Source organism: Amblyomma maculatum, chromosome 7, assembly GCF_055883805.1.
Source record: "Amblyomma maculatum isolate TAMU_Amacu chromosome 7, ASM5588380v1, whole genome shotgun sequence".
Taxonomy (NCBI): Eukaryota; Metazoa; Arthropoda; class Arachnida; order Ixodida; family Ixodidae; genus Amblyomma; species Amblyomma maculatum.
In genome coordinates this window covers 100,830,536-100,857,302 of record NC_139350.1, presented here as the reverse complement: position 1 = coordinate 100,857,302, position 26,767 = coordinate 100,830,536, and the positions used below count along the sequence as shown (strand labels likewise).

Sequence of the window (26,767 nt, the reverse complement as noted above, 5' to 3'; positions counted from 1 at the left end):
TCCTTTCTTAGAAATTTTTGCCTCAAATTCAAGTTAGTTTTTTATTTCATACAAAGAGGAAGCAGCCACAGTTAAAGCAACTACTGTGTCTTGATGAGCTGGCCCATCAGGTGATGAAGAATGCTTTGTATATACTGATTCACTAAATGAGAAGCATGGGCATGTTCAACTAAAATAAATTTAGCTACCTTTTCTTAATCTTCAAAAAGCATTTGATACAGTGACCCTTAAGATTTTAACTACCAAACTGAACTACTTAATTGTCTTCTGCTGTCCATTTATTGCTATTCTTATGAATTTTTGCATCAGATTAAACAACCAAATCAAACCTGGTGATAATGTATCAGTAAAGGGGGTTGTAAAGGGTGGGGTTTATTCCATCTCCCATACTTTTTTCCTTAATTTAATAACACAAGCCCCAAAATTTAAACTTCCACGAGTTTGTCCTTTAGAATTAACAAAATATGTCACTAAGTGTTCTGACAATGCAGTTTCAGTGAATAAGAATCTGTTGGCACCATGCAGGGATTCATGCCGACGCCCATGTCAGTATCTATATCAGTGTAAACTTTACCAAAACATAATTTTGTTGGCATATTTAGCGCAATAAATTTTTATGCGCGGGCTAAATTGAAACCACTGTGATGATCGAGCGCGTACCTGGCCATGACCTCCTCTATTTTTTCGAAAAAATAGAGGAGGCTATGACCTGGCTCTCTTATGAGCCCGTTTCATATGTGCGGGTATACCTTGCTCTCGAAGCTTGCCGTCCCTCCTGTGCGCTACGAAGGAGCAAGTGACAACTTTGGAGCAGTACGCTGCCATCTACGCTACCTGCTCGGGTAGTTTCGGCCGTACACAGGCGAAACCGAAACTATACAGCGGGTGAGCGCAAATCGCACACGCTAGTCATGCATGCTGAATACGCGCCACGCACCGCCGCGGGTGTCACTCCTTTCATAATGTTCGGGAGCGCCCGGGAGGAATGGCTAGCGAAGCGATCGTACAACGTACACCCGTACATATATATGCCGCGCGCACGAAATTATCCTCGACCGAGAGGTTTCGTTTTCTGCCATGCGCGGCCTAAATTCATGTGCTAAAAGCGGGGACGATAATGGTGTTTCCAAAATTTAAAAGACTGATATAGATATTATAATTGCGACCTCAGCAAACCTATAGCTGTTAGTAAATGAGGCGCTAGTGCGCATGACTAGTTAAAAAGTATTATCAGTTATATACCAGCGCCTGCTTAATTAATTGTTATCGCACCACATACACGGGCACAATTAAAAGCCTCCAGCCGAACCAACCCGTGAAACTGCATGTTAATTCTGCAATGCCCGCAGTCCCGGCATAGTTTCTTTTTTCACGACCCGCACCCGCAGCAGCGGAGGCTGCAACGAATTGCATGCCGCCCGTAAGCGTGTACGTGGCGTCGATCGGCATTGCAGTGCACCGTTGTGATCATTTAAGAGCCAACAGATCCCGTACGTCTTTGTTGGCCAGCGTGTATAAACGAACTGTCTGGCGACTCGAGCAGGGTAAGCCACGCTAATTCGGCCAGGAGGCGACTTCGTGCCAGGAATTGCATGGTTGCAATTTTATAGGAAGTCGAGATTGAATTGCGATGGCCCAGTGGAAGCAAGGTGGAACGGAACTGCATGGCCATGTCACAAAAAACGTAGCAGCCGCGGGCAAAACCAAGCACCCAACAACGCAACAGTGTCTTCTGCAGCCCCCCCCTCCCCCCTCACCCTCCCCCGCTGTGCTGGTGCAGTTGGCGTACTCGAATTCTGTGTCCAAGGGTGTGGGATTCAATCCTGACTGGGGTGACTGCTTTTCGATGGGAGCGAATACTAACAAGGCGCCCGCGCGTACTGCGCGGTACGGTAAAAACCCAGCTAGATGGTCGAAATTCTCGGAGCCTTCCACTATATACGGCGTATCTCATAGCCTGATCGAGTTGCTTCGGGACCTCATAAACCAAACCAAGCCATCTTTTGCAGTGCAGTTTAATTCGTACCCCACGTACCCACCTCGCATACACAGCATATGTAACGCGACTCATTCGAACATTTGACCTCGAGAGCTATTATTCGAACTGAAGTGGAAGCGCGAATTTTCATGTGGCACTTGATCTCAGTGCGTGGTTATGCATATGTTTGTTGTGAACATAAAATATAGAAAAAGAAGTAAATATTTTTTACTATATATTTTGCGCGGCCGGATTTACAAGCAATGGTATATCCAGCAGCCAAATGGCCGTTTATATCGAACAATTTGTTCAAATTATTCCATGTTGGTCTCTAACAAATCCAGTGCGTAAGACATGCATCAGAGTGAATCGCCGAACTTTCATCCTCTGATGTGCTCTTTATTCGCTTCGCCGGTTACACGACTGCCATAGGGCTGCGCTGTAAACTAAATTCGATAAAATATTTTATTTATGTGCTCAATTAGTAGAGATGGCTTACCTGCTTATAGTGCAATAATCAGCGAAAATTGATGGCCATTAGCAACCAAACTGGAAAGAGGGTTGAATCCGTGCCGCGGAGGGCGTGGCGTCGCTGGGAGAATCGACGGCGACGATGCGCCGGCCGACAGCCTCCAGTCGATGACCAGATAGCATGCTCGGTCTGTAGAGGTTGAGCACTGCACAAGTGCTGCCGATATTTTACGTCGCAGTCGACAAGGAAGAAGTGAAAGGGATGAAGTTGACTTACGTTGCACTCTCTCCAGGCGTTTTAATTGAGCAGTGGCCCGTTCATGTTTGGTGTCAGCGCTGCGTTTTCCTTTTTAGTATCAACTAAGCAGCTCGATTAGACCACTATTAATTGTGCTTGAGGGAGTATATATGACAAACACTAAGTGACGACTAGATATATCAAATTTTCTTTATTAAATATAGTAGTTGGCAGGGCCCTTACCTGCAGGTATACTTAAAGCCTGATAGCATCTGGTTTAAGCACCCTTCCATATATATTTCATGGAAATCAGGTTAAGCCTAGCTGAGTCCACTTAAAAAGGTACCCTCTCGCAAAACATGGCTTGCCAGTGCCAAAGCACGAAGGTGCTGTATAGAAACTAGCAGATGTCGTCCTTGCATGATGGAAACTGGCAGCTTGAAATATGAAATCTATGTGTGCCAGGAGGAATTCTATGTAATATTAAGCATTGCAATACTTTGCTTGAAAGCACGTTTTTGTTTTTTTTTGCTGATTAGTTTCATTCACAGTGCAGATGGGGTGTCCACTCAGAAACATCTACTCTATTTTCCTTTTTCAAAACCTTGCTTTGCCCCTCACAGAGTACTGCCAAATTTTTCACTTTTTTAGGCTTTAAGAAAATTTCTCACTGCAAAATTGGAAAGTGTGCCAAGCAATTAAGTAAGGCAACGATGCTATGCTTCAGAATACTCAGGCTACTGGAGGCATTAAGCTGAAGGTTTCATCATTAAAATCTTGTCAAACATGAGAATAGTCCGAAACTGAATTGATAAACTACCGATGTTAATACTGCATTTATGGTTCCAAAAATGGCTGGGATCACACGTGTATGCTGATGGTACAGTGTAACAACTTTTGCTGCTATACGTACCTTAATTATTATTTCTCCATTTTTTGGAACGCTGTCATCTTGACAATGCTATTTTTTTAACTGCCAATTTTACTTACAATTACTGTGCCTAAAGGTGTAGGAAAGGTTATACCAGAAACTGAAATACACATAAATTGAGCAAATGCAACAAATATTTCGGGGGCACTTCAGCACCGCTGTTAAGGAAAACATGCCACAGCATTTACGACTCCTGTATCCTCATCCCTGTACATTTAGTTGGCTACTTGTTGACTCACCAATCTTTGTTTGCACTTTTATCACACATACCAATTTGTAAAGTTACTAATTACCACATTATGTAAATGAACTCCCAACTCACACATCTGACGGGATTCTGAAAGGCAATGAGTTTTTCTCATGTCAAAGGAGCTGCTTGGGTAGGCAGCTGGACCATACCATGGCCCTCACATCACACAGACCAGTCCATCCGGTCATACTATCTGCCACTCATCCTTGTCGCTCAAATTGCCTCTTTTGGTAAATATGGCCTTTTAATGCAGTCAAATTAAATTAGGCGAGGGCTTGAACTATTGTTACATGTAAAGAATTACTGCACACGCTTTTTTTTTATGCCCTTTTAGTATGCTGCTTCACCATCCCAGTAGCATAAGAGGCACAGCAATAGTGTATTAAGCGGGTATCCAAGGTTAGATCTGATCTCATTGCTACAAGCATGTCACCTCGCTACTGAACACAATTCACTTTGAAGGGCCAAGAGTTCAATATTTTAGTAAAGTGATTAGCACTGCCAAATGTTTGAGCATTACATGAGGTGACAGTATGGGTGTAAGTATCCCACAGACAAGGGCATTGAAATTAAGAAAGTTGCTGCTCATCTGCAAAATACTGAATTAAACCAATAACCAATCTTATGCAATTCAACAAACACCGCCCACTTTACCTTTTTATCATCAGTCCCTGTCTGCAGTTCGAAACATCTTCATTGGGCTTACCTCTAAAAATTTTCTACGAAACATATCTGTGAACTTTTCTTAACTAGTTTTGCGGATTATTTCCAGTCTCAAAAGGAATAACAAATACATGTGGTTCTATGACACATACAGTAAATACTTACCTTTCTAGGTAGGTTACAAAAGGGAAGTAATGCAGAAGGTAGGCAGTCTAAACATAAATGAGTGTGTCAACATGGTGTTTTGGCACTGGAGTGTTTATTACTCCAATCATGTGCGTTATTAATGAATGAAAAGGCACATAAGTAGGAATACTTTATTTTGACACAGAAGCTATGGCCAACGTGTGTGTGTTGCCATTACGCTCGTAAGTGAAGTGCAGACTTGTGAGTACACTGTTGAGCCAGTAGCACACGGAGCAGTCAACTTGGGCCAGGGAATGCCATGCTTTGAAAGGTGGGCAGCTGTTGTGATCTCTCGACTAGTATCAGTCACGTGCAGGATCGGCTGTCATGGGGAGAAAAAACAAAAGAATGCAAGCTCAGAACAATAACAAAACACCCAGAGAAACTCAGAGACGTACCAAATTTAAATAAAAAGATAACAGGACTGCAGACTATGCAGCAGCTCATATATTCTAATAGTGGATTTGCATAAGGTCACTACACCCTCAAAAAGGAAAGAAGCACAAATGCTGAATTCATGACTTGTCAAAGGAACCAGACAAAAAGAAAAGTGTGCACCCTGTAGCATAGCTCAAGAATGAGAAAAGCCAAAACAGCGAAAAGGTTACCCTAAGTAAGGCCAGTACTAGTGCTCTCTGCATGCGTGTGACAATGTATCACTGCAGTGCACATGCACAGCAGAAATGGACCCCATCGGTGGTAATGAACTGATATGAAGTTATCAACACTGGCAGCAGACACCAGAACAGACAGCTGATTGTGCTTTGGTATAACGCAAGCGTGCGGGCTTTGGTAGGTTATGAAGCATATAAATAAACATTGAGACATCTTGAAAACCATGAGCGCACATTTTCATTTGCTGCTGAATCCAAGAAGTTTCGCTTGCACTGTTCATTAGACGACATGCGTTGCTCTCAGATTGTGGCGTTTGTCGACTACACAGCATGATTCCAGAATTGCGACCGACTCAGCTGTGAACATTTCATTTTTCTAAACTTGCGAAATCCTTCCTATGGGCTGTGAAAAAGAATGAGGAACTGTTCCACCGAAATGTAGTTGCTTGCCCTCTATAACGCACATGATGGCAGCCGTAAGTCATTTTGTGCCAAACAGTAATTTCCATACAAGTAACAAAAAGTTCTCAAACTATGTGACAGGACCATAGCTATTTACTTTGACGGTGGCCACAGCAAACAGGCAACAACCACAAGATGGCCAAATCCCTCACCGAACTACAGCACCACAACAGTTGCTACAATGCTAGCATCATAAAACCTCTGGCTGTCTTTGATATATGGTCCTCATCACAAATACACCAGTTCATGTTGTTAAGGAGGCTGTCCATGAGCATCATACTTCTCAAAGCAGCTAAAAAATATTGCAAACAGAGACCAACACTTGACTTTAAGTGCAGTAGCAGCACTACTAACATTCAGTGTGTTAATGGAGTATAGACACCCTGAAACAGATAAGACAAAAATTCAATTATAAATTATTTAGCGGTTGAAGATAAAAACCAGGTGATGATCTGTACAGAGAATTGTTTTGCATGTCGTTAACAAGCAAAATGCGACCAAAATTAGGTGCATATGCTCCTGTAAGATGAAGTGCTGCACTGGCCTAGCCCAAGCAGTGCGAGTACCTCCAGTCAAAACGCTTTCAAGTGCCATCATCTATGAGATGGTTGCCCAATAGCAATCGGAACTTTCATAATGCAGCGTTCCTTATCTTCGGCCAGCATTTTTCACTCTTCCCAATGGATGCAACCCTCCCCAAAACTCCAAATTGAAGACATCAATTCAGTCATGCAGAACTGTCAATAATGACCTGAACCACAAACTAACTTGGAGAGGTGGAAGCAGGCTCGAGCACGTTCTAAAGTCAAATGATTTTATTAGCTGAATTTTTTATAACTGACATACCAAAATAACCTATTTGATTCCTTTTTATTCAAAGATCAATGCATTGGTGAAAATACAAGACTAACAGCCAAAACATGTACAGATGTTTAAAATAACACAAATGATCTTAGCAACAATTTGGAACAAACTAGCAGAAAATGCAATGCTTGTTTCTATACTTGATGCCCGAACGATAAGTTTGACTAAAAACATGACTCTTTTAGCTTGAGAAATGTGGACTATACCACTATGATGTGCTCAAGCACCACTAGACTAGTTCGGAGTTCGCAGCACATTTCCACTCCCTCTCTTGTGCATATAATTTTTTTCATCCCATGCCTGTTCTGATAAAATTTCCAAGGCACTGGTCAGTAATCCCTTCAGTAAGGATAGACTGCCCTCAAGGATAGCCCTTTCCTCCTTCAGATGCCCTACTCCATGGCTTTCTGTCAGTGGCTTCTCATGTTTTCGCTTGAGTGGCACCGGAGCTTCCTTAATTTTAACATGTTAATGATAGACCCCCCATGCCTGCCCAACACTTGTGACATTTCTAATGATTGACACCTTCATGGTGTCACACCCATAATACTGTATGTTTTTGTCTGACGTATGTTCGACAAGCTTATTATTAACAAAGAGGTTCAATGAAATAGATCTACGACTGCCAGAAACGAGGCTCATGCTGGTCTGGCTTATGAGATTTAATGTCCCAAAGCAACACAGGCTATGAGAAGCTCATGCTCTTCTATTTAGCAGAAAAGGAAAAATATATAAAGGCCCTGTTACGACACAGGTATGCAAACGAACAGAATGAAATTGAGAAAAGCATATAATTAATAATAAAAACAAAATCTGCATTGGTGATGAACGGTAATTAGCAGTGTATCTACTCTCAAATGAGAAATAACCCATTGCAAACTAGGAAAACAAAACAAAAACAAGAAACATGCCACTGTCGAGGTCCGAGACCTCCACATTATGCATCCCATGCTTTACAAACTAGCTACAATAATGGCTGTGCAATCTTTTACTTTCAAGTTATTTATGTTGCATGTATCCCAACATAGACAGCATTCACCAGTGCTAAACTAAACCACAGCAGCAGACGTGGCAATGCCCTGTAAATACAGCAACAAGGTTAACGACTAGGCGAGTTGGTAATCATTCATTTTAAACCAGCGAAAAGACGAGACACAGAAGCCAGCCTCATCTTGTTCGCTTCTATTCTCTGTCTCGTCTTTTGGCTGGTTTAAAATGAAATACAGCAAGTGCCAAGTAGAACATGATGTGGAGCGTGGTGTCTGAAGGGTTGTGTATGAACGAGCCGCGCCGGCGCGGCATGCCACTGATCGTAGTGTGCCCAACCTCCGACAGGCAGCGAGACTCACGGAGTCGGGCAGTATGGCCAGTGTGACTCTTTCGTCTTCCCATGATAACTCTAGACTGTTAGAAATTCGCTGAAAAAGAATGTATCAGTTTAGGCCGTTTACAGTCTCTAAACACACCACGAAATATGTCAGCTGTATTGCATTCTGCTTCTGCTTAAGGGGGGACATGGCTCTTAAAATTATTTTTCAATTTTTGACCAAATTTGATAAAACCTGGCATTCTGATTCAGTTTCTTGCACTGATTTCAAACATGCAACCACTTTTCCAACTGGACAATTAGTTCAAGAGATAATAAAATTAATTGTTCATAATTTGCAGAAACAGTGAAAAAAAAAAAAAAAAATACAGCACTACAAAAAAATTGACATGGACACTTTGCTAGGTACTAGAAAGCGTAATGAATACAATGTTAGGAGCATTTGTTTTTTTAACAAATATTAGCGATGTTATAGCCGTTCAAAGTTTTCAGTTTTGCTCTAAATCAGACAGGAAGGCACTCACATTTGGAGCAGTGAATTTTGAACTGCTATAACATCGCTAATATTTGTTATACAAAAGTGCGCGTAACATTGTATTCGTTATGCTTTCTAGTACCTAGCAAAGTGTTCATGTGAATTTTTTGTAGTGCAGTTATTTTTTCATTGTTCCCGCAAATTATGAACAATTTCATTCTATCTTTTGAACTAATTGGACAATTGGAAACATAATTATATATTTGAAATCAGTGCAAAAAACAATCAGAATGCGGTGTTTTATCAAATTTGGTCAAAAATTGGAAAATAATTTTAAGAGCCATGTCCCCCCTTAAGCAGAAGCAGAATGCAATACAGTTGACATATTTCGTGGTGTGTTTGTTCAAAAACGTAGGAAAAATAGCTTTAAGAGCCATGTCCCCTGTTAAGGATGGCGACAACGAGACGAGCGCGAGAGCTGCCGCTTTCAACTATTGTGACAAGAATTCCCCACCGGAAAGGAACACGGGGTGTTTGGCCAGACGGCGACAGCAGCCCAAGTCGGGCCATCGGGAAACAAAAAGGTTCAAGTGAATCCCGGCGTCTTCCCGCCTGGGTCAGTACCCTCAAGCCGGCCACGCGGTCATCCCCTTCGTCTGGCCGACAGCGTGCAACGGCCTTTGCGACGCAGACGGTGTGGCCCAGACCAAATCCTCGCTAGCCATCTACACTACGCTTCTCCAATTTGTCTTGCCGACGGCGTGCAGTAGCGCGTTCGACATAGGAGTGCCCCCGACAATGGGACGCAGACAGACGCCAATCGACACAGGTGTGTGCCAGACTGTGAGACGCCGGCAGTCAGTGAGCTCCTCGTGTGCTGCCCTTTACACTGCCACAGCGGCTTCCTCCTTCCCCACCAAGTCTAAACTTTCGAAGGGGCCTCGGAAGAAAAAAAAAAAAACTAATCGGACTTCTTGTGAGGAGGTTTTAATATTTAGACACCGCGTGCAGCAAAACATAACATTAAAATCTCGAGGAAACGCAAAGTAGCCAATTGCATGCGTATGTAGTCTTCACACCATGCCAAAACGGCCGTTCGTCAAGCGTAGGTATCACCTCCGTCAAAGAAAGAGAAAGCCAATATTCTTCTCGAATTAATGTATCTGTGAACTGAAGGCGACGGTGGTAGATGAAAGACAAGAAGCTCAGGCGGCGTGCCCGCCCTGTGGTGTGCGAGAGGTGCTGTTATATCATAGCTATATTTATCGCACCGCCGCCAGAGCCGGCATGTGTTCTGGCTGCAATGCTCTTCGCTGATTCTGCATGTACAAGGTCCCCCCCCCCCCCCCCCCCGCCTCCAATTTCCCCTTTCGAGAAAGATGGCGCCGTTGCGGCAGCAAGACTGTATCTGTGGCTGAGGCGTCCCGAGTGTTGAACAGCAACCTTGGAAAAGGCCAAACCTCATAAAGCGTTCAGACGTTGGCCATTCCCAGTGGTTTGTATGAGGTTGCCAGTTCCTAGTCTCCAGTGGTATACAAAACTGATCATATGCGGAAGCACCTTATCGCAGACCAGACTGTCTGTGCTCGCTGATAGCTGAAACAGCCTCATCCAGCGCTACTCTAATTTATTAGGCGAACTCCACGCTGCACCACACTAGAGTAACCCGCACATGGCATTTTACGCTTTAAAACATGCAAGAGCTGTGTCTGACTGCTGCTCTTCAGTCACAGAGGGGAGTAATTTCATATATTCGCTTGAATCGTTCAATGTGGCCGGCACATGTCTAATTGTTTATGACATTAATTGACTCATTAAAACATTGCTCATTCAAGATTTATCTTATTTCAACGTCAAGGAGATTTCTAAACTCTATCAAGCCTTTGCGGCTATTTCTGTTATGAGACGTTCCAATCAACAGCTAAAAATGAAAACCATTTTTGGTTTGGTTTTGAATTTTTTCACAACGGAAAAAAAAAAAAAAAAGTGTACATGACATTAAAAAACAAAAGAGCTATGTCTGGAGTAATGGTCCCAAACCGGCTCAAGGTATGAGGACGCTGTAGCACAGGCGTTCGGATCACTTCGGCCACATGGGGTTCTTCAATGAAACTGTCATCTTTAAGCATATGCCTGCCACGCTTTCAGCTCCAACAGAAATGCTGTCCCCCAATTAGGATCAGACTAGGGTATCCCAGCTCAGTACTCGAGAGCTTTAATGGCTAAGCCACCGCGGTGGCGTAATAAGTAAATAAATAAGCTATGAAGACTAAACCTTTTTCTCGGAGCGTACCATGGTCATTTCATCCGTTTCGTTGCTGCGAAGCCACGGATGTGTATTTTACTCTGACAAAGTGACTATAAATCGGACATCGGCTCTCTGTGTACAAGCCCGAATCCGGCTCGGGCCCGCACGTTTAAGCCCACCCCGGGTCCAGCAAAAATGTTCATGAGTCGGCCCAGATGGTCAGTGGGCTGAGCCGCACCCGGCTTTTGGGCCGGCCCATGGCCACGCAGTGTCGTGTGAAGCACGTGCTACCTTCACCTGACACTTCTACACAAGGTTTGACGATCTTCTATTTTTTCGGTTCCTGGGGCTTCCTTTCAGTGGGTCGCTTTTTACATTTCGAAGTCTGAAAGGTAGGCAAGGCCGGCAGAGAATATCGTGGGGACCATTTCCTTCGCTAGCAACAAGCAAAGCTTTGCAGCACATGCCCATTTAACTCTGTCATCCATGTTTTGGACGCAAACCTGGGCTCCAAATGCCCCTCACAAACAGTGACTGTATAGCTCGGTCCTATATTGGTATGCTGGCCGCCATAGCTGAAGCTGTTCGACATCTTTTCGCACCGAAAAAAGCTGACATTTTTCATTGCAGAATATGTAGCCTGTATCGCAGTGGAGAACAATGCACGTTTTTTCCACATTACATTACAACTTAGAATATACCATGATCGAAGAAAGGCGTGGAGCGGGGGCGTCAGCGAAAGTTGAGAACTGACTGCCATTCCTTGCGGCAACCAGTGAACCCGCGGCCACCAACAGTCAACGCAGTCTCTCGGCAGCCTACAGAAATCAGCGCATCGGTATCGCCACTTACTGTTCGGTGCGGAGCAGCCCGCTCACGCACTTCTATTCTAACACCATGATGCGGAGGTTGTGGGTCCGGGCCGACCAGTGGCATATGGTAGTTTTTTGCTTGACAATTACCTCAGACAAACTCATTATGAAATATCCATTGATAGCCACGCCATTATGGGCATAGAGCAGCGGTCTCAAACTCATATTGCTACGTGGGCCGCATTGACAAAGCCTTTTCTCTCATGACCCAGGAGCCAGAAAATAACAAAACAACAGGAAACAAAGTACAATAAATAATGATAAAATGAACAAAAATAAGTAAAACTTCTTTTTTCCAGACCGAGCACTTCCATTATTGCAAAAGAAAAGCAACATGTGCTCCTTTCCGCTTGAATGCCGGACAAAAGCAGCTTCAGGATCGCTCGGAGAGAGGTACTGAAATGACATACCTGTTAATAAATACCACACTTATAATCCTCAGCAAGAAAACAAAAAGCACACTTGGAAATAAAAGAAAAGGCAGGATGTCCGGCTCCTTGCTTTTGAAGGCATAGTGATGTCAAATGAAAGTTCATGCAGATTAAGTGGTCAACGCCTTATCAAAAATGAATGCGTACTAACTGGGTACAAAGTCTGAGCTTATTTTAGTTCGAAATTAGGGCTGGTGGTAATGCTTTCAAAACGTCGGCTAAAAATTGAGCTGGGCAGACTGCATCACGCAGCTTCGGTGGCCGTGCTCCAAGACCCCTGGCATAAAAGGATCATCTCTGATGAGCGGAAAGAGACTGCCCGGCGCTGCTACGCCAGAAGATGCAGGAGATGACAAAGCAAGTGAGTGCGAGGGCGTGCTCACAATTCTTGCTGCTACAGTGAGCCTCATTTGCTAGGCTGCTTTGATTAATGTGAAGCAACCCTGCCACAATCTGCTAGTAGGCATATCGGTGCCCGGAGAAGCTGTCGCCGTTTTTAGCTGCTCAACGGCCCTGATAGTAACCAAATAAATAAATAAATAAATAAATAAAGATCTTGCAGCAACTTTGTCACACGCACAAAAAAGCGACACAACCAATCTGTGTAGGAATACCATTCGTTAAAGAAGGCAGCTTTGCTAGTTTCTCACAGCGAATTGAGAAGACAATATAGCGTGGTTTGATCTTCCATCTCGTGCAAACATTTGTTTGTTTTTGGAACTAGTCTGGTTTTCTTAGTCTGAATCAACTGTTACATTGCACACTGTTTGAGATGCATTAATTGCAGCTGAGAAAGAAAGGCTGCGAACTACAAGCTGGACATCGCAGCTGCAGGAAGCTGCAGGGATGCTTGCTTATTCGAATCATTCATGCACTCTATGCAAACTGGTGAGCTGTGCCATGTTCCCCATGTAAAAGTTAAAACAAATGACCAGTCCCGGTGGCACAGCAATTGCTTTGAAATTAGGTACAGGGCTCACCTTGTGGCATTGGAGCATATGCTGCCTCCGCCTTTCATAGTCCCATTTGTTCAGCCTCAGCAACCAGCAAACCCATGCTAGACTCCAAAACACATATCAGGAAGGTCCCTGCGTACCCAATATTAGACGTCAGCTTATAAGCGATGTTTACACACACAAAAGAAATTAAGACAAGTACATGTTGATGCACTTTAAACACAAGGCGAAATCGCTTACCTCACCGTAATTAGAAAGTGGCCCTGCATACACTTGACAGTGCGCAGTCATAAAATGAGGTATGAAATCATTATTCTACACCGCGTCATAGCAATGAGGCCCGAGGGTCACACAAAGGGTCACGTCGCACAAATGGTTAGTACGTCGTGGTGCACCGAAACAAAAGCTTCCCACACAGGCCTGTGTGATCCTCGCCTTTCCTGCTTCTACGCGTTTTTTTGTCATGTCCTAGTATCTCCTAAAGTCCCTCTATCAGCTCAGAGACGTTACAATCATTAACTATTCACCCAGACAGGTGCGGAAAGTTTACCCAAGTTTCCCGCCCTTTTCAAGCGCACGCAAGACTGATAGTCAGGCGTGCTTTACATGACTGAGATTTTCGTGCGGTTGGCCTAATAAACGGTATTTAACCGCATGTTCCTTAGTGTCGAACTGCGTTGAGCTTTCGATTGAAACCTTCGATAATACACCTTTGGGCCGTTTGGGCCCACTGCCGGCCAAGCAGGCTCAATGGTCGTCAACAGAACATTCGGGCGTAGGGAAGTTGAAAACTAAATGTAGACTTCCAGACAGCGGGCAATGACTCAATACATGCATACTGAAATATCTAAAAAATAGAAAAAATTGCTTACGTACCGTACAACACGAGAGCGCACGGCTGGCCCAGCCATTCTGCTACTAAAAACAACCAGTAACCACCTGCCCACAAAACAATAGCCGGACGTGACGTTTTTTTTAAACCGGATAAGACGTCATGGGTTGCAGCAAGCATTTTGCTCCTGCAACCCGGTTGCAGGAAGCATTTCGCTGCTGCAACTGGGTCGCAGCAGACGGCGCCTTCCTCTTCAATTCTCCTCGCGCGGCTAAGAGGCACGGCGGCTACGAGCTCTGCGCACGACACGCTTTTTCTCCCTGGCGCCCGCCGTCCGGCCGCAGCAGTCAGTGAAGCGCGCGTTTTTAGGCCAGGTCTGCGCTCCAGGGTCTAGTACTGTCTGGCTGTGTTTGGGTTTTTTATCTTTTTTTTTTTGAGCGTGAACTCCGTCACCGCGGTAAAACTTCGCAAAACGAGAAAACGACCCAGGCTGGTGCTTTGAACTTTAAGATCAGAGAAAGTCAAAGCGGCCGCTTAGTTTATTTCGCTATTTTCAAGCTATCTTGGCTAAGCATAGTATATGTCACGTGATAAACCTTGAGTTTGGATCATTGGTTAATTATACACTTATTTTGACCAAAAGCACTTGCTGTTGGGCCAGTTGGTTTTGGTTCATATTTAAAATAGTTTAAGGCGCAAAAAATAGACAAACACAAAGGTAAGTGACAGGACTGGCGCTTCGTCCTGTCACTTACCTTTGTGTTTGTCTGTTTTTTGCGCCTTAAACTATTTTAAATATTTTGACCAACTACGGGCGAAATTAAATGATATTTAGTAAATCGCACTTGAAACCCAAATTTGCGCTGCAGCATCGAGTCATATACCGCTGGAAAGCTTAGGCCAAGTGTAATGGCACTGTGCTAGTGATCCTCATTAATCTGCGTTAATTATTTAATTTTGTATAAAACCAAACTTTGAGCTAGACGATCAAGTCATATACCGTTGAAAAGCTTAGGATGTCTCCAAATGCTCTGAATTAGTTAGCAATCCATATTAGTTAGCGTTAGTGAGCTATATGCATCGTCATATACCTTTCGAAAGCTTAGGTTGAGTGCAAATGAGTTGTGGTAGTTATCGAGCCAAATTAATTAGTGCTAATTATTTAACTGCACTTAAAGCCAAACTTTGCATTATAGATGGCAAACTAAGGGCAAATGTAAAAGCTTTATGCTAGCTAGCCAAACTTAGATAAAAATCACAACAGAGCTAACACACTAACTATAGGCTTTCCACGAACTGCTTCGAAATGTTTTTCTTTGCCCGTGCATATTTGCTTGCAGTACGTCTTATTTAGCGTGCACCCGCTGACAATAAATTAGTCATGAGTGCATCTTCCGTCCATAGGTTTGTCTCATCAGTGTGAAAGTGGCTTTTGCACTTATACTTTGTTCACAAAATAAAACAGTTGCGCACTTTCAATGCGATCAAGGAGCGCGGACAACCATTCATTGACCGCAATTCGCCGAACATTATTAGGCACTAGTGTCAAGGAAGCTTACGAATATACTCGGTATACCTATGAAAGAATGATTTCTATATCTCTAGGCAAGGTAAACGCCTCTCGATAATGTAATATTATACTTGAGAAACCGAAGGTTCCCGTCCAACGCCTAGTAGTCATGATCAAAAAGAAGAGTGTATGATCATGTGAACACCCCCTGCACATTGGCCATATCCTTGATAAACCCAAACGATGATTGAGAAGGTCAACTCAACTATTTACGGCAGGCCTGAACATCACACCTGAGTGGTTGCAGTTTCCTTTCGTCGTGTTCTCTTTTTGTAACCATTGCTTGAGACATCCAACTCCACTAACATTTTATACTTACATTTTCGTGGACATAATTTTATGCATTTTATATTGTTTCTAATCATCACAGAGAAGTTTCTGATAACATGTGTGTTTATCTGGTCAGTTTAGTTTTATCGTTTTATGTCTGTTTATATAATATCGCAGTCGTACGCAGCCAGTTTTTTTTTTTTCTAGAAATCTTTTCTGCGTGATTTAGTTTCTATAAGACGCAAGTGGCATTTGTTTCTTCACGAGCGTTGGAATAAAATGACTATTAAACGAATGTTTTTGGTTGTCTTTTTGCAGTGAGCGCTCTATTTACTGCCCCATGCATGTCCTCATGGCTCCTTTTTGGCTACTTTTTATTGCTCTTCCAGGCGCCGTCTGCTGCGACCCGGTTGCAGCAGCGGAATGCTTCCTGCAACCGGGTTGGCAAAATGCTTGCTGCAACCCATGACGTCTTATTCGGTTTACGAAAAACGTCACATCCGGCTATTGTTTTGTGGGTTTTGTGTTGCTTTTAGTAGCAAAATGGCTGGTCGTCGTCTTTCATGGTGGGAGGCGTGAGAGCTGTGTCGCCGTGTCAGCCGTGTGCTCTCGTGTTGTACGGTACGTAAGCAATTTTTTCTATTCTTAAGATACTTCAGTATGCATTTATTGAGTCATTGCCCACTGTCTAGAGTTCTACATTTAGTTTTCAACGTCTGTGCGCCCGAATGTTCTGTTGACCATTGAGCCTGCTTGGCCGGCAGTGGGCCCGAACGCCCCAAAGGTGTATTATCGAAGGTTTCAATCGAAAGCTCAACGCAGTTCGACACTAAGGAACATGCGGTTAAATACCGTTTATTAGGCCAACCGCACGAAAATCTCAGTCATGTAAAGCACGCCTGACTATCAGTCTTGCGTGCGCTTGAAAAGGGCGGGAAACTTGGGTAAACTTTCCGCACCTGTCTGGGTGAATAGTTAATGATTGTAACGTCTCTGAGCTGATAGAGGGACTTTAGGAGGTACTAGGACATGACAAAACAACGCGTAGAAGCAGGAAAGGCGAGGATCACAGAGGCCTGTGTGGGAAGCTTTTGTTTCGATGCACCACGACGTACTAACCATTTGTGCGACATACTATCATTTTGTGTGGCCCTCGTTGCTATGACGCGGTGTAATGATTTCATACCTCATTTTATGACTGCGCACGGTCAAATGTATGCAGGGCCGCTTTCTGATTACGGTGAGGTAAGCGATTTCGCTAAAGTGCATCAACATGTACTTGTTTTAAATTCAATTTGTTTTGTGTGTGTGAAGATCGCTTATAAGCTGACGTCTAATATTTGGTACGCAGGGACCTTCCTGGTATGTGTTTTGGAGTCTAGCATGTACTTGCTGGTTGCTGAGGCTGAACAAATGGGACTATGAAAGGCGGAGACAGCATATGCTCAAACGCCACAAGGTGAGCCCTGTACTTAATTTCAAAACAATTGCTGTGCCACCGCGACTGGTCATTTGTTTTACATGGGGAAAATGCTTGGGCACAGGTCCCCAGTTTGCATAGAGTGCATGAATGAATCAAACAAGCAAGCATTCCTGCAGCTGCAGTGTCCAGCTTGTAGTTTGCAGCCTTTCTTTCTCAGTTGCAATTAATGCATTGCAAACAGTGTGCAATGTAACAGTTGATTCAGACTAAGAAAACCAGACTAGCTCCAAAAACAAACAAATGTTTGCGCAAGATGGAAGATCAAACCACGCTATATTGTCTTCTCAATTCGCTGTGAAAAACTGGCAAAGCTGCCTTCTTTAACGAATGATATTCCTGCACAGGTTGGTTGTGTTGCTTTTTTTGTGTGTGTGTGTGTGTGTGACAAAGTTCCTGCAAGAACTTTATAGCTTTGGAAACCACTGTGAAAGATAAAATGAGGTTTGCAAGATTGGCATCAATGGCTTGCAAGGCAAGCAGCACAGAATATACACCCTGCCAATTCTTTAACAGTATCGCTCGAGCATCGACTGTCCGAGCAGAAACAAAGTGGAAATCAGGAGAGGTAACAAGCAGGGAGATGTAATCGTGCTGCTTCAGCGAGTGTTGTCTGCTTGGCTGTTCTGCTCTGTTGGCAGCAACCCCTTGAATCGAGTTTCATATCGGAGTTCTGAGCGCGCTCTGCTATGTGCTTGTGGATTAAATCTGTGCAAGCTTGTAACGTTCCAAATTTTACACTTGTCCCTGGTTCTATTTGCAAATACTGTCTCAGGTTTTTTTTTTTTTTTTTTTTTTTTTTTTTTTTTTTTTTTTTTTTTTATGGCAAGAGTTATGGGGAAAGTTGGATTTTGTTATTGGAAATGTGTGTGCTTTGGAGATATCATTCGCATGATATGCAGATACTATTGCGGCTAAAAACAAACAATGACAGCTTCTCCGGGCACCGACATGCCTACCAGCCAATTGTGGCAGGGTTGCTTCACATTGATCAAAGCAGCGTAGCAAAACGAGGTTCACTGCAGCATCAAGAATTGTGAGCACGCCCTCGCAGTCCTGCATCTTCCGGCGCAGCAGCGCCGGGCAGTCGACGGTCACGTGGTACTGTTAAAACATTGGCCAGGTGTACACTGCCTAGGGTGGTGCCCATTTCGTAGCAGAGGCAATGCCTGCCTAAAGTATATCCTCTTCACTTGACGAGCAAAGAAGCATTCTAGTTTCCCTTGCTGAGAATGGGGAATGCAGCCTCTCCACTCCATCCACTATCTTCTCGCCAACATCGAACACTTTCTTTCCGCTCATCAAAGATTATCCTTTTATGCCAGGGGCCTTGGCGCACGGCCCGCGGAGCTGCGTGATGCAGTCCGCCAGCTCAAACTTTTCAGCTGACATCTTTGAAAGCATTACCACCAGCCCTAATTTCCAACTAAAATAAACTCGGACTTTGTACCAGTTAGTATACATTCATTTTTTAAAAAGCGTTGACCACTTAATCTGCGTGAACTTTCATCTGACATCACTATGCCTTCAAAGCAAGGAGCCAGACATCCTTGCCTTCTCTTTTATTTCCAAGTTTGTTTTTTTTTTATTTATTTATTTTGAGGATTATAAGTGGGGTAGTATTTATTAACAGGTGTAGCATTTCAGTACCCTCTCAGAGCGATCCTGAAGCGGCTTTTCTTTTGCATTAATAGGAGGGCCTGGTCTGACAAAACGAAGTTTTGCTTATTTTTGTTCATTTTATTGTTATTTATTGTACTTTGTTTCCTGTTGTTTTGTTGATTTCTGGCTCCTGGGCCATGAGAGAAAAAGCTTTCTTAATGCAACCCACATAGCAATATGAGTTTGAGACCCCCTGCTCTATGCCCATAATGGCGGGGGGCTCAATGGATAATTCATTATGAGTTTGTCTGAAAGGTAATTGTTTAGCAAAAAGCTACCATATGCCACTGGTCGGCCCGGACCCACAACCTCCGCATCATGGTGTTAGAAGTGTGTGAACGGGCCGCTCCGCACCGAACAGTAAGTGACGATACTGATGCTCTGATTTCCGTAGGCTGTCGAGAGACTGCGTTGACTGTTGGTGGCCGCGGGTTCGCTGGGTGCAGTTAAACTCTTCGGGCGAAGGCGTGGGGAATAGATGGGCTTCCCTATACAGCAGGTGCTTCTTGCTGTTTCTTCTGCCTTCGCTCGTACCGAGTGGTGTTGGTGACCACCGCTGCGTCCGTAGCTCAGCAACACATTGCGGTGCGGAGATGAGGACTTCCCTTCTCGACTGCACACATTTATTTACACTTGTTTACAAACTATTTACAATAACGTCGTCAGATGTGATATCAAAACATAGAGGGCTAACTGCAACTGGGTGCACGATCGGAGGTCAGAGGCTAGCAGAATCAGACCTTGGCCTTCTGCTACACTTTAGGCCGGAGTCCCTTGAGACCTCCGTCAGCCTAGCCTCCCTCCTCGAACAACCCGTCTGCCCTCGTCTGAGCCCTACCGTCCTCCGAGCCCAACTGTCCCAACGCTCCTTCCTTAGCGCTCAAAATTCGAGTCTAGTCCGTTAACCAATCAACGACTAGTCACTCTGTGGCCAATAACATGCAGTCCTTCAAAATGGGCTGGCCAATCGCTGTGCCACATATACCCCTCTCCTATGCATGTTAAGTAATACAAACACAAAGCATGCACTACGCGGCGAGTGGTTGCGCACACAAACACATACATCTGCGATTTCTCCCTCTCCAAAATCCTCCCACGCAAGAGGTGCCAAGCAGTCGCAAAGACAAACGGCGTCGACGGTTACACTTCCGAAAACACACACATAAACACACACACGCAAACCTCAGGCCCAAACATTCCGATCCCTGCCCTTGGTTGGTTGCACACGGGCGGCGGATTCAAAGGGACGTACAGGCGTCTTCCCATGAAGACATGTCAACAGCGCGTTCTCCCCAGGCCCGTGTTACGCCGCGTTTCGGGATTTATGGCCTCCGCGCCCTCTCCACTCGAACCGGGAGACACAGCAGTTAGCGCCGAACCCACAACCACTGCGCTTATGCTGTGCCTTCCACTTGCACTGATCTGCCTCTGTCGCGGGACGGACAGAGCCGGCAGCGTCGCCCGCTGCCGTGTGTTTTGGGCTCACTTCCGAGAAGCGGTCGCCTGCGTGACCGTCGTAAATCAGCCCGCGTCAAGCTGCCCCTTGACCTTGGCCGCCCCTTCGGAATCTCCTTCTGGGCGAAGCCCGCAAACTTATCTGGCACCGCAAGATTGCCAGTCAGTTCTCAACTTGCATCGGTGCGCATTTTGTTTTTCTCGCCGACGCCCCCGCTCCACGCCTTTCTTCGATCATGGTATATTCTAAGTTGTAATGTAATGTAATGTGGAAAAAAGTGCATTGTTCACCGCTGCAATACAGGCTACATATTCTGCAATGAAAAATGTCAGCTTTCTTCGGTGCGAAAAGATGTTGAACGACTTCAGCTATGGTGGCCGGCATGCCAAGAAAGGGCCGAGCTGTACTGTCACTGTTTGTGAGGGGCACTTTGAGCCCAGGTTTGTGTCCAAAACATGGACGACAGAGTTAAATGGGCATATGCTGCAAAGCGTTGCTAGCAAAGTAAGCGGTCCCCACTATATTCTCTGCCTGCCTTGCCTACCTTTCAGACATCGAAAAGTAGAAAGCGAACCACTGAAAGGCAGCCCCAGGAACCGAAAAAATAGAAGATCGTCAAACCTTATGTAGAAGCGTCAGGTGAAGGTAGCACGCGCTTCACACGACACTGCGTGGGCATGGACAGGCCCAAAAGCTGGGTGCGGCTCAACCCACGGGCCGTCTGGGCCGACACATGGAAATTTTTGCTGGACTCGGGGTGGGCTTAAACGTACGGGTCTGAGCCGGATTCGGGCTTGTACACAGAGGGCCGATGTCCTTTATAGTCACTTTGTCGGAGTAAAATACACATTCGCGGCGTCGCTGCAGCGAAATGGATGAAATGACCATGATACGCTCCGAGAAAGAAGTTTAGTCTTCTTAGCTTATTTATTTACTTATTACGGCACCGCGGTGGCTTAGTCATTAAAGCTCTCGAGTACTGAGCTGGGATACCCTAGTCTGATCCTAATTGGGAGACGGCATTTTGGTCGAAGCTGAAAGCATGGCAGGCATATACTTGATGATGGCAGCTTCATTGAAGAATCCCAGGTGGCCGAAGTGATCCGGACGCCTCTGCTACGGCGTCCTCACACTTTGAGCCGGTTTAGGACCATTGCTCCAGAGACACAGCCCTTTTGTTGTTTTTTTGGCGTCATGTACACTTTTTTTTTTCTCCACATGAGAAATTTCAAAACCAAATGTGGGTATGGTTTTCATTTTAATCTGTTGATTGGAACGTCTCATAACTGAAATAGCCGCAAAGGCTTGATAGAGTTTAGAAATCTCCTTGACGATGAAATAAGATAAATCTTTAATGAGCAATTTTTAAATAGTCAATCAGTGTCGTAAACAATTAGGCGCGCGCCGGCCACATTGAACGATACAAACAAATATATGAAATTACTCCCCTCGGTGACTAAAGAGCAGCAGTCAGACACCGCTCTTGCATGTTTTAAAGCGTAAAATGCCATGTGCGGGTTACGCTGGTGTGGTGCAGCGGGGAGTTCGCCTAATAAATTAGAGTAGCGCCAGATGAGGCTGTTTCAGCTATCAGCAAGCACAGGCAGTCTGGTCTGCGATAAGGCGCTTTCACATATGGTCAGTTTTATATACCACTGGAGGCTAGGAACTGGAAACCTCATACAAACCACTGGGAAGGGCCAACATTCGAACGCTTGGTAAGGTGCTATCTTTTTCAAGGTTGGTGTTCAACACTCATGACGCCTCAGCCACAGATACAGTCTTGCTGCCGCAGCGGCGCCATCTTTCTCGACAGAGGAAATTGAGGGCGGGGCCTTCTACATGCAGAATCAGTGAAGAGCATTGCAGCCAGAACACGTGCCGGCCCTGGCAGCGGTGCTGTTGTGAGCTATGATATAACAGCACCTCTCGCACACCACAGGGCGGGCACGCCGCCTGAGCTTCTTGTCTTTTGTCTACCGCCGTTGCCTCCAGTTCACAGATAAATTAAATCGAGAAGAATATTGGCTTTCTCTTTCTTTGACGGAGGTGGTACCTACGCTTGACGAACGGCAGTTTTGGCATGGCGTGCTACATACGCACGCTATTGGCTACTTTGCGTTTCCTCGAGATTTTAATCAGTTATATTTTGCTGCACACGGTGTCTAAATATTAAAGCATCCTCGCAAGAAGTCCTACGACAATTTTTTTTTTTTCATTCTAATTGAATGCGATTTCACGAATTGAAATCATGGCCAAACTGGTTGCTTTTAAAGGGGACATGGCTCTTCAAGCTATTTTTCCTACGTTTTTCAACAAATTTTATAAAACCTGGTATTCTGATTGGGCAGCTGGAAAAATGGTTACATGTTTGAAATCAGTGCAAGAAACTGAATCAGAATGCCAGGTTTTATCAAATTTGGTCAAAAATTGGAAAATAATTTTAAGAGCCATGTCCCCCCTTAAGCAGAAGCGAAATGCAATACAGCTGACATATTTCGTGGTGTGTTTGGAGACTGTAAACAGCCTAAACTAATACATTTTTTTTTTCAGCGAATTTCTAACAGTTTAGAGTTGTCATGGGAAGACGAAAGAGTCACACTGGCCGTACTGCCCGAATCCGTGAGTCTCACTGCCTGTCGGAGGTTGGGCACACTACAAGCAGTGGCGCGCCGCGCCGGCGCTGCTCGTTCATACACAACCCTTCAGACACCACACTCCACATCATGTTCTACTTGGCACTTGCTGTATTTTATTTTAAACCAGCCAAAAAACGAGACAGGGAATAGAAGCTAACGAAATGAGGCTGGCTTCTCTGTGTCTAGTCTTTTGGCTGGCTTAAAATGAATGATTACCAACTCGCCCAGTTGTTAACCTTGTTGCTGTATTTACAGGGCATTCCCACGTCTGTTGCTGCGGTTTAGTTGAGCACTGGTGAACGCTGTCTATGTTGGGATACATGCAACATAAATAGCTTGAAAGTAAGAGATTGCACAGCCATCATTGTAGCTAGTAGTTTGTAAAGCATGGGATGCATAATGTGCAGGTCGCGGACCTCAATGGTGGCATGTTTCTCGTTTTTGTTTTTCTAGTTTGCAATGAGTTATTTTTCATTTGACAGTAGATACACTACTAATTACCGTTCATCACCAATGCAGATTTTTTTTTATTAGTTAATTATATGCTTCCTCAATTTCATTCTATTGGTTTGCATACCTGTGCCGTAACAGAGCCTTTATATATTTTTCCTTTTCTGCTAAATAGAAGAGCATGAGCCTCTCATAGCCTGTGTTGCTTTGGGACATTAAATCTCATAAGCCAGACCAGCATGAGCCTCGTTTCTGGCAGTCGTAGATCTATTTCATTGAACCTCTGTATGTAGACAAAAACATACAGTATTATGGGTGTGACACCATGAAGGTGTCAATCATTAGAAATGTCACAAGTGTTGGGCAGGCATGCAGGGCCCATCATTAACGTGTTAAAATTAAGCTCGGGTGCCGCTCAAGCAAAAACTTGAGAAGCTACTGACAGAAGGCCATGGAGTAGGGCATCTGAAGGGGGAAAGGGCTACCCTTGAGTGCAGTCTATCCGCACTGAAGGGATTACTGACCAGTGCCTTGGAAATTTTATCAGAACAGGCATGGATAAAAAAAATTATATGCACACGATAGGGAGTGGAAATGTGCTGCTTATTGATGTGAACTCCGAACTAGTCCAGTGGTGCTTGAGCACATCATAGTGGTATAGTCCACATTTCTCAGGCTGAAATAGTCATGTTTTTAGTCGAACTTATCGTTCGGGCATCAAGTATGGAAACAAGCATTGCATTTTCTGCTAGTTTGTTCCAAATTGTTTCTAAGGTCATTTGTGTTATTTTAAATATCTGTACATGTTTTGGCTGTTAGTCTTATATTTTCAGCAATGCATTGATCTTTGAATAAAAAGGAATCAAATAGGTTATTTTGGTATGTCAGGTATAAATTATTCAGCTAATAAAATCATTTGACTTTAGAAACGTGCTCCAAAACAATTTGAATGCTTCAAAACTTCAGTTTTAATAGCTTCAAAGTGCTCGAGCCTGCTTCTACCTCTCCAAGTTGGTTTGTGGTTCAGGTCATTATTGACAGTTCTGCATGACTGAATTGATGTCTTGAGTTTGGAGTTTTGGGGAGGGTTGCATCCATTGGGAAGAGTGAAAAATGCTGGCTGAAGATAAGGAACGCAGCATTATGAAAATTCCGATTGCTATTGGGCAACCATCTCATGGATGATGGCACTTGAAAGCATTTTGACTGGAGGTACTCGCACTGCTTGGGCTAGGCGAGTGCAGTACTTCATCTTACAGGAGCATATGCACCTAATCTTGGTCGCATTTTGCTTGTTAACGACATGCAAGACAGTACTCTGTACAGATCATCACCTGATTTTTATCTTCAACCGCTAAATAATTTATAATTGATTTTTTGTCTTATCTGTTTCAGGGTGTCTATACTCCATTAACACACTGAATGTTAGTAGTGCTGCTACTGCACTTAGTCAAGTGTTGGTCTCAGTTTGCAATACTTTCAGCTGCTTTGAGAAGTAATATGCTCATGGACAGCCTCCTTAACAACATGAGCTGGTGTATTTGTGATGAGGACTATATATCAAACACAGCCAGAGGTTTTATGATGCTGGCATTGTAGCAACTGTTGTGGTGCTGCAGTTCAGTGAGGGATTTGGCCATCTTGTGGTTGTTGCCTATTTGCTGTGGCCACCCTCAAAGTAAATAGCTATGATCCTGTCACATAGCTTGAGAACTTCTTGTTACTTGTATGGAAACTACTGTTTGGCACAAAATGATTTGTGGCTGCTTCATGTGCGAGCGACTACATTTGGGTGGAACAGTTCCTCATTCTTTTTCACAGCCTATAGGAAGGATTTCGCAAGTTTAGAAAGTGAAAAGTCCACAGCTGAATTAGTCGCGATTCTGGAATCATGCTGTGTAGTCGACAAACGCTACAATTCGAGAGCAACGCATGTCGTTTAATGAACAGTGCAAGTGAAACTTCTTGGATGCAGCAGCAAATGAAAATGTGCACACATGGTTTTCAAGATGTCTCAGCGTTTATTTATATGCTTCACAACCTACCAAAGTCCGCACGCTTGCGTTATACCAAAGCACAATCACCGGTCTGTTCTGATGTCTGCGGCCAGTGTTGATAACTTCATATCAGTTCTTTACCACCCACGGTGTACATTTCTGCTGTGCATGTGCACTGCAGTGATACATTGTCGCACGCATGCAGAGAGCACTAGTACTGGCCTTACTTAGGGTAACCTTTTTGCTGTTTTGGCTTTTCTCATTCTTGAGCTATGCTACATGGTGCACGCTTTTCTTTTGGTCTGGTTCCTTTGACGAGTCATGAATTCAGCATTTGTGCTTTTCCTTTTGGAGGGTGTAGTGACCATATGCAAATCCACTATTAGAATATATGAGCTGCTGCATAGTCGGCAGGCCTGTTATCTTTTTATTTAAATTTAGTACGTCTCTGAATTTCTCTGAGTGTTTTGTTATTGTTCTGAGCTTGCATACTTTTGTTTTTTCTCCCCATGACAGCCGATCCTGCACGTGACTGATGCTAGTCGAGAGATCACAACAGCTGCCCACCTTTCAAAGCATGGCATTCCCTGGTCCAAGTTGACTGCTCCCTGTGCTACTGGCTCAACAGTGTACTCACAAGTCTGCACTTCACTTACACACGTTGGCCATAGCTTCTGTGTCAAAATAAAGATTCCTACCTATGTGCCTTTTCATTCATTAATAATGCACATGATTGGAGTAATAAACACTCCAGTGCCAAAACACCATGTTGACACACACATTTATGTTTAGACTGCCTACCTTCTGCATTACTTCCCTTTTGTAGCCTACCTAGAAAGGTAAGTATTTACTGTATGTGTCATAGAACCACATGTATTTCTGTTATTCCTTTTGAGACAGGAAATAATCTGCAAAACCAGTGAAGTAAGAAAAGTTCACAGATATGTTTCGTAGACAATATTTAGAGGTAAGCCCAATGAAGATGCTTGGAACTGCAGACGGGGCCTGGTGATGGAAAGGCAAAGTGGGCGGTGTTTGTTGAATTGCAGAAGAGTGGTTTAATTCAATATTTTGCTAATGAGCAGCAACTTAATTGCAATGTCCTTGTCTGTGGGATACTTACACCCATACTGTCACCTCGTGTAATGCTCAAACATTTGGCAGTGCTAATCACTTTACTAAAATATTGTAATCTTGGCCCTTCAAAGTGAATTGTGTTCAATAGCGAGGTGACATGCTTGTAGCAATGAGATTCTAACCTTGGATACCCTCTCAATACGCTGTTGCTGTGCCTCTATGCTACTGGGATGGTGAGGCAGCATACTAAAAGGGCATAAACAAAAGTGTGTGCAGTAATTCTTACCATATAACAATAGTTGAAGCCCTCACCTAATTTAATGTGATTGCATTGAAAGGCCATATTTACCAAAAAAGGCATTTTGAGC

At 44.1% G+C, this 26,767-nt stretch overlaps 2 long non-coding RNA genes across 2 annotated transcripts; one reads left to right on the top strand and one right to left on the bottom strand.

The window, feature by feature from the left end:
- Positions 1-4,834: 4,834 nt before the first annotated feature.
- Positions 4,835-13,901, bottom strand: LOC146184135 (uncharacterized). Its single transcript, XR_014708839.1, has 3 exons — positions 13,843-13,901; positions 12,991-13,098; positions 4,835-5,039 (listed from the first exon to the last, which is right to left on the bottom strand). It is a non-coding gene; the product is annotated as an uncharacterized LOC146184135 (long non-coding RNA).
- Positions 13,902-16,113: 2,212 nt separating this feature from the next.
- On the top strand, positions 16,114-25,905 carry LOC146184134 (uncharacterized). The gene is made up of 3 exons (XR_014708838.1): positions 16,114-16,259; positions 16,990-17,097; positions 25,839-25,905. It is a non-coding gene; the product is annotated as an uncharacterized LOC146184134 (long non-coding RNA).
- Positions 25,906-26,767: the final 862 nt, after the last annotated feature.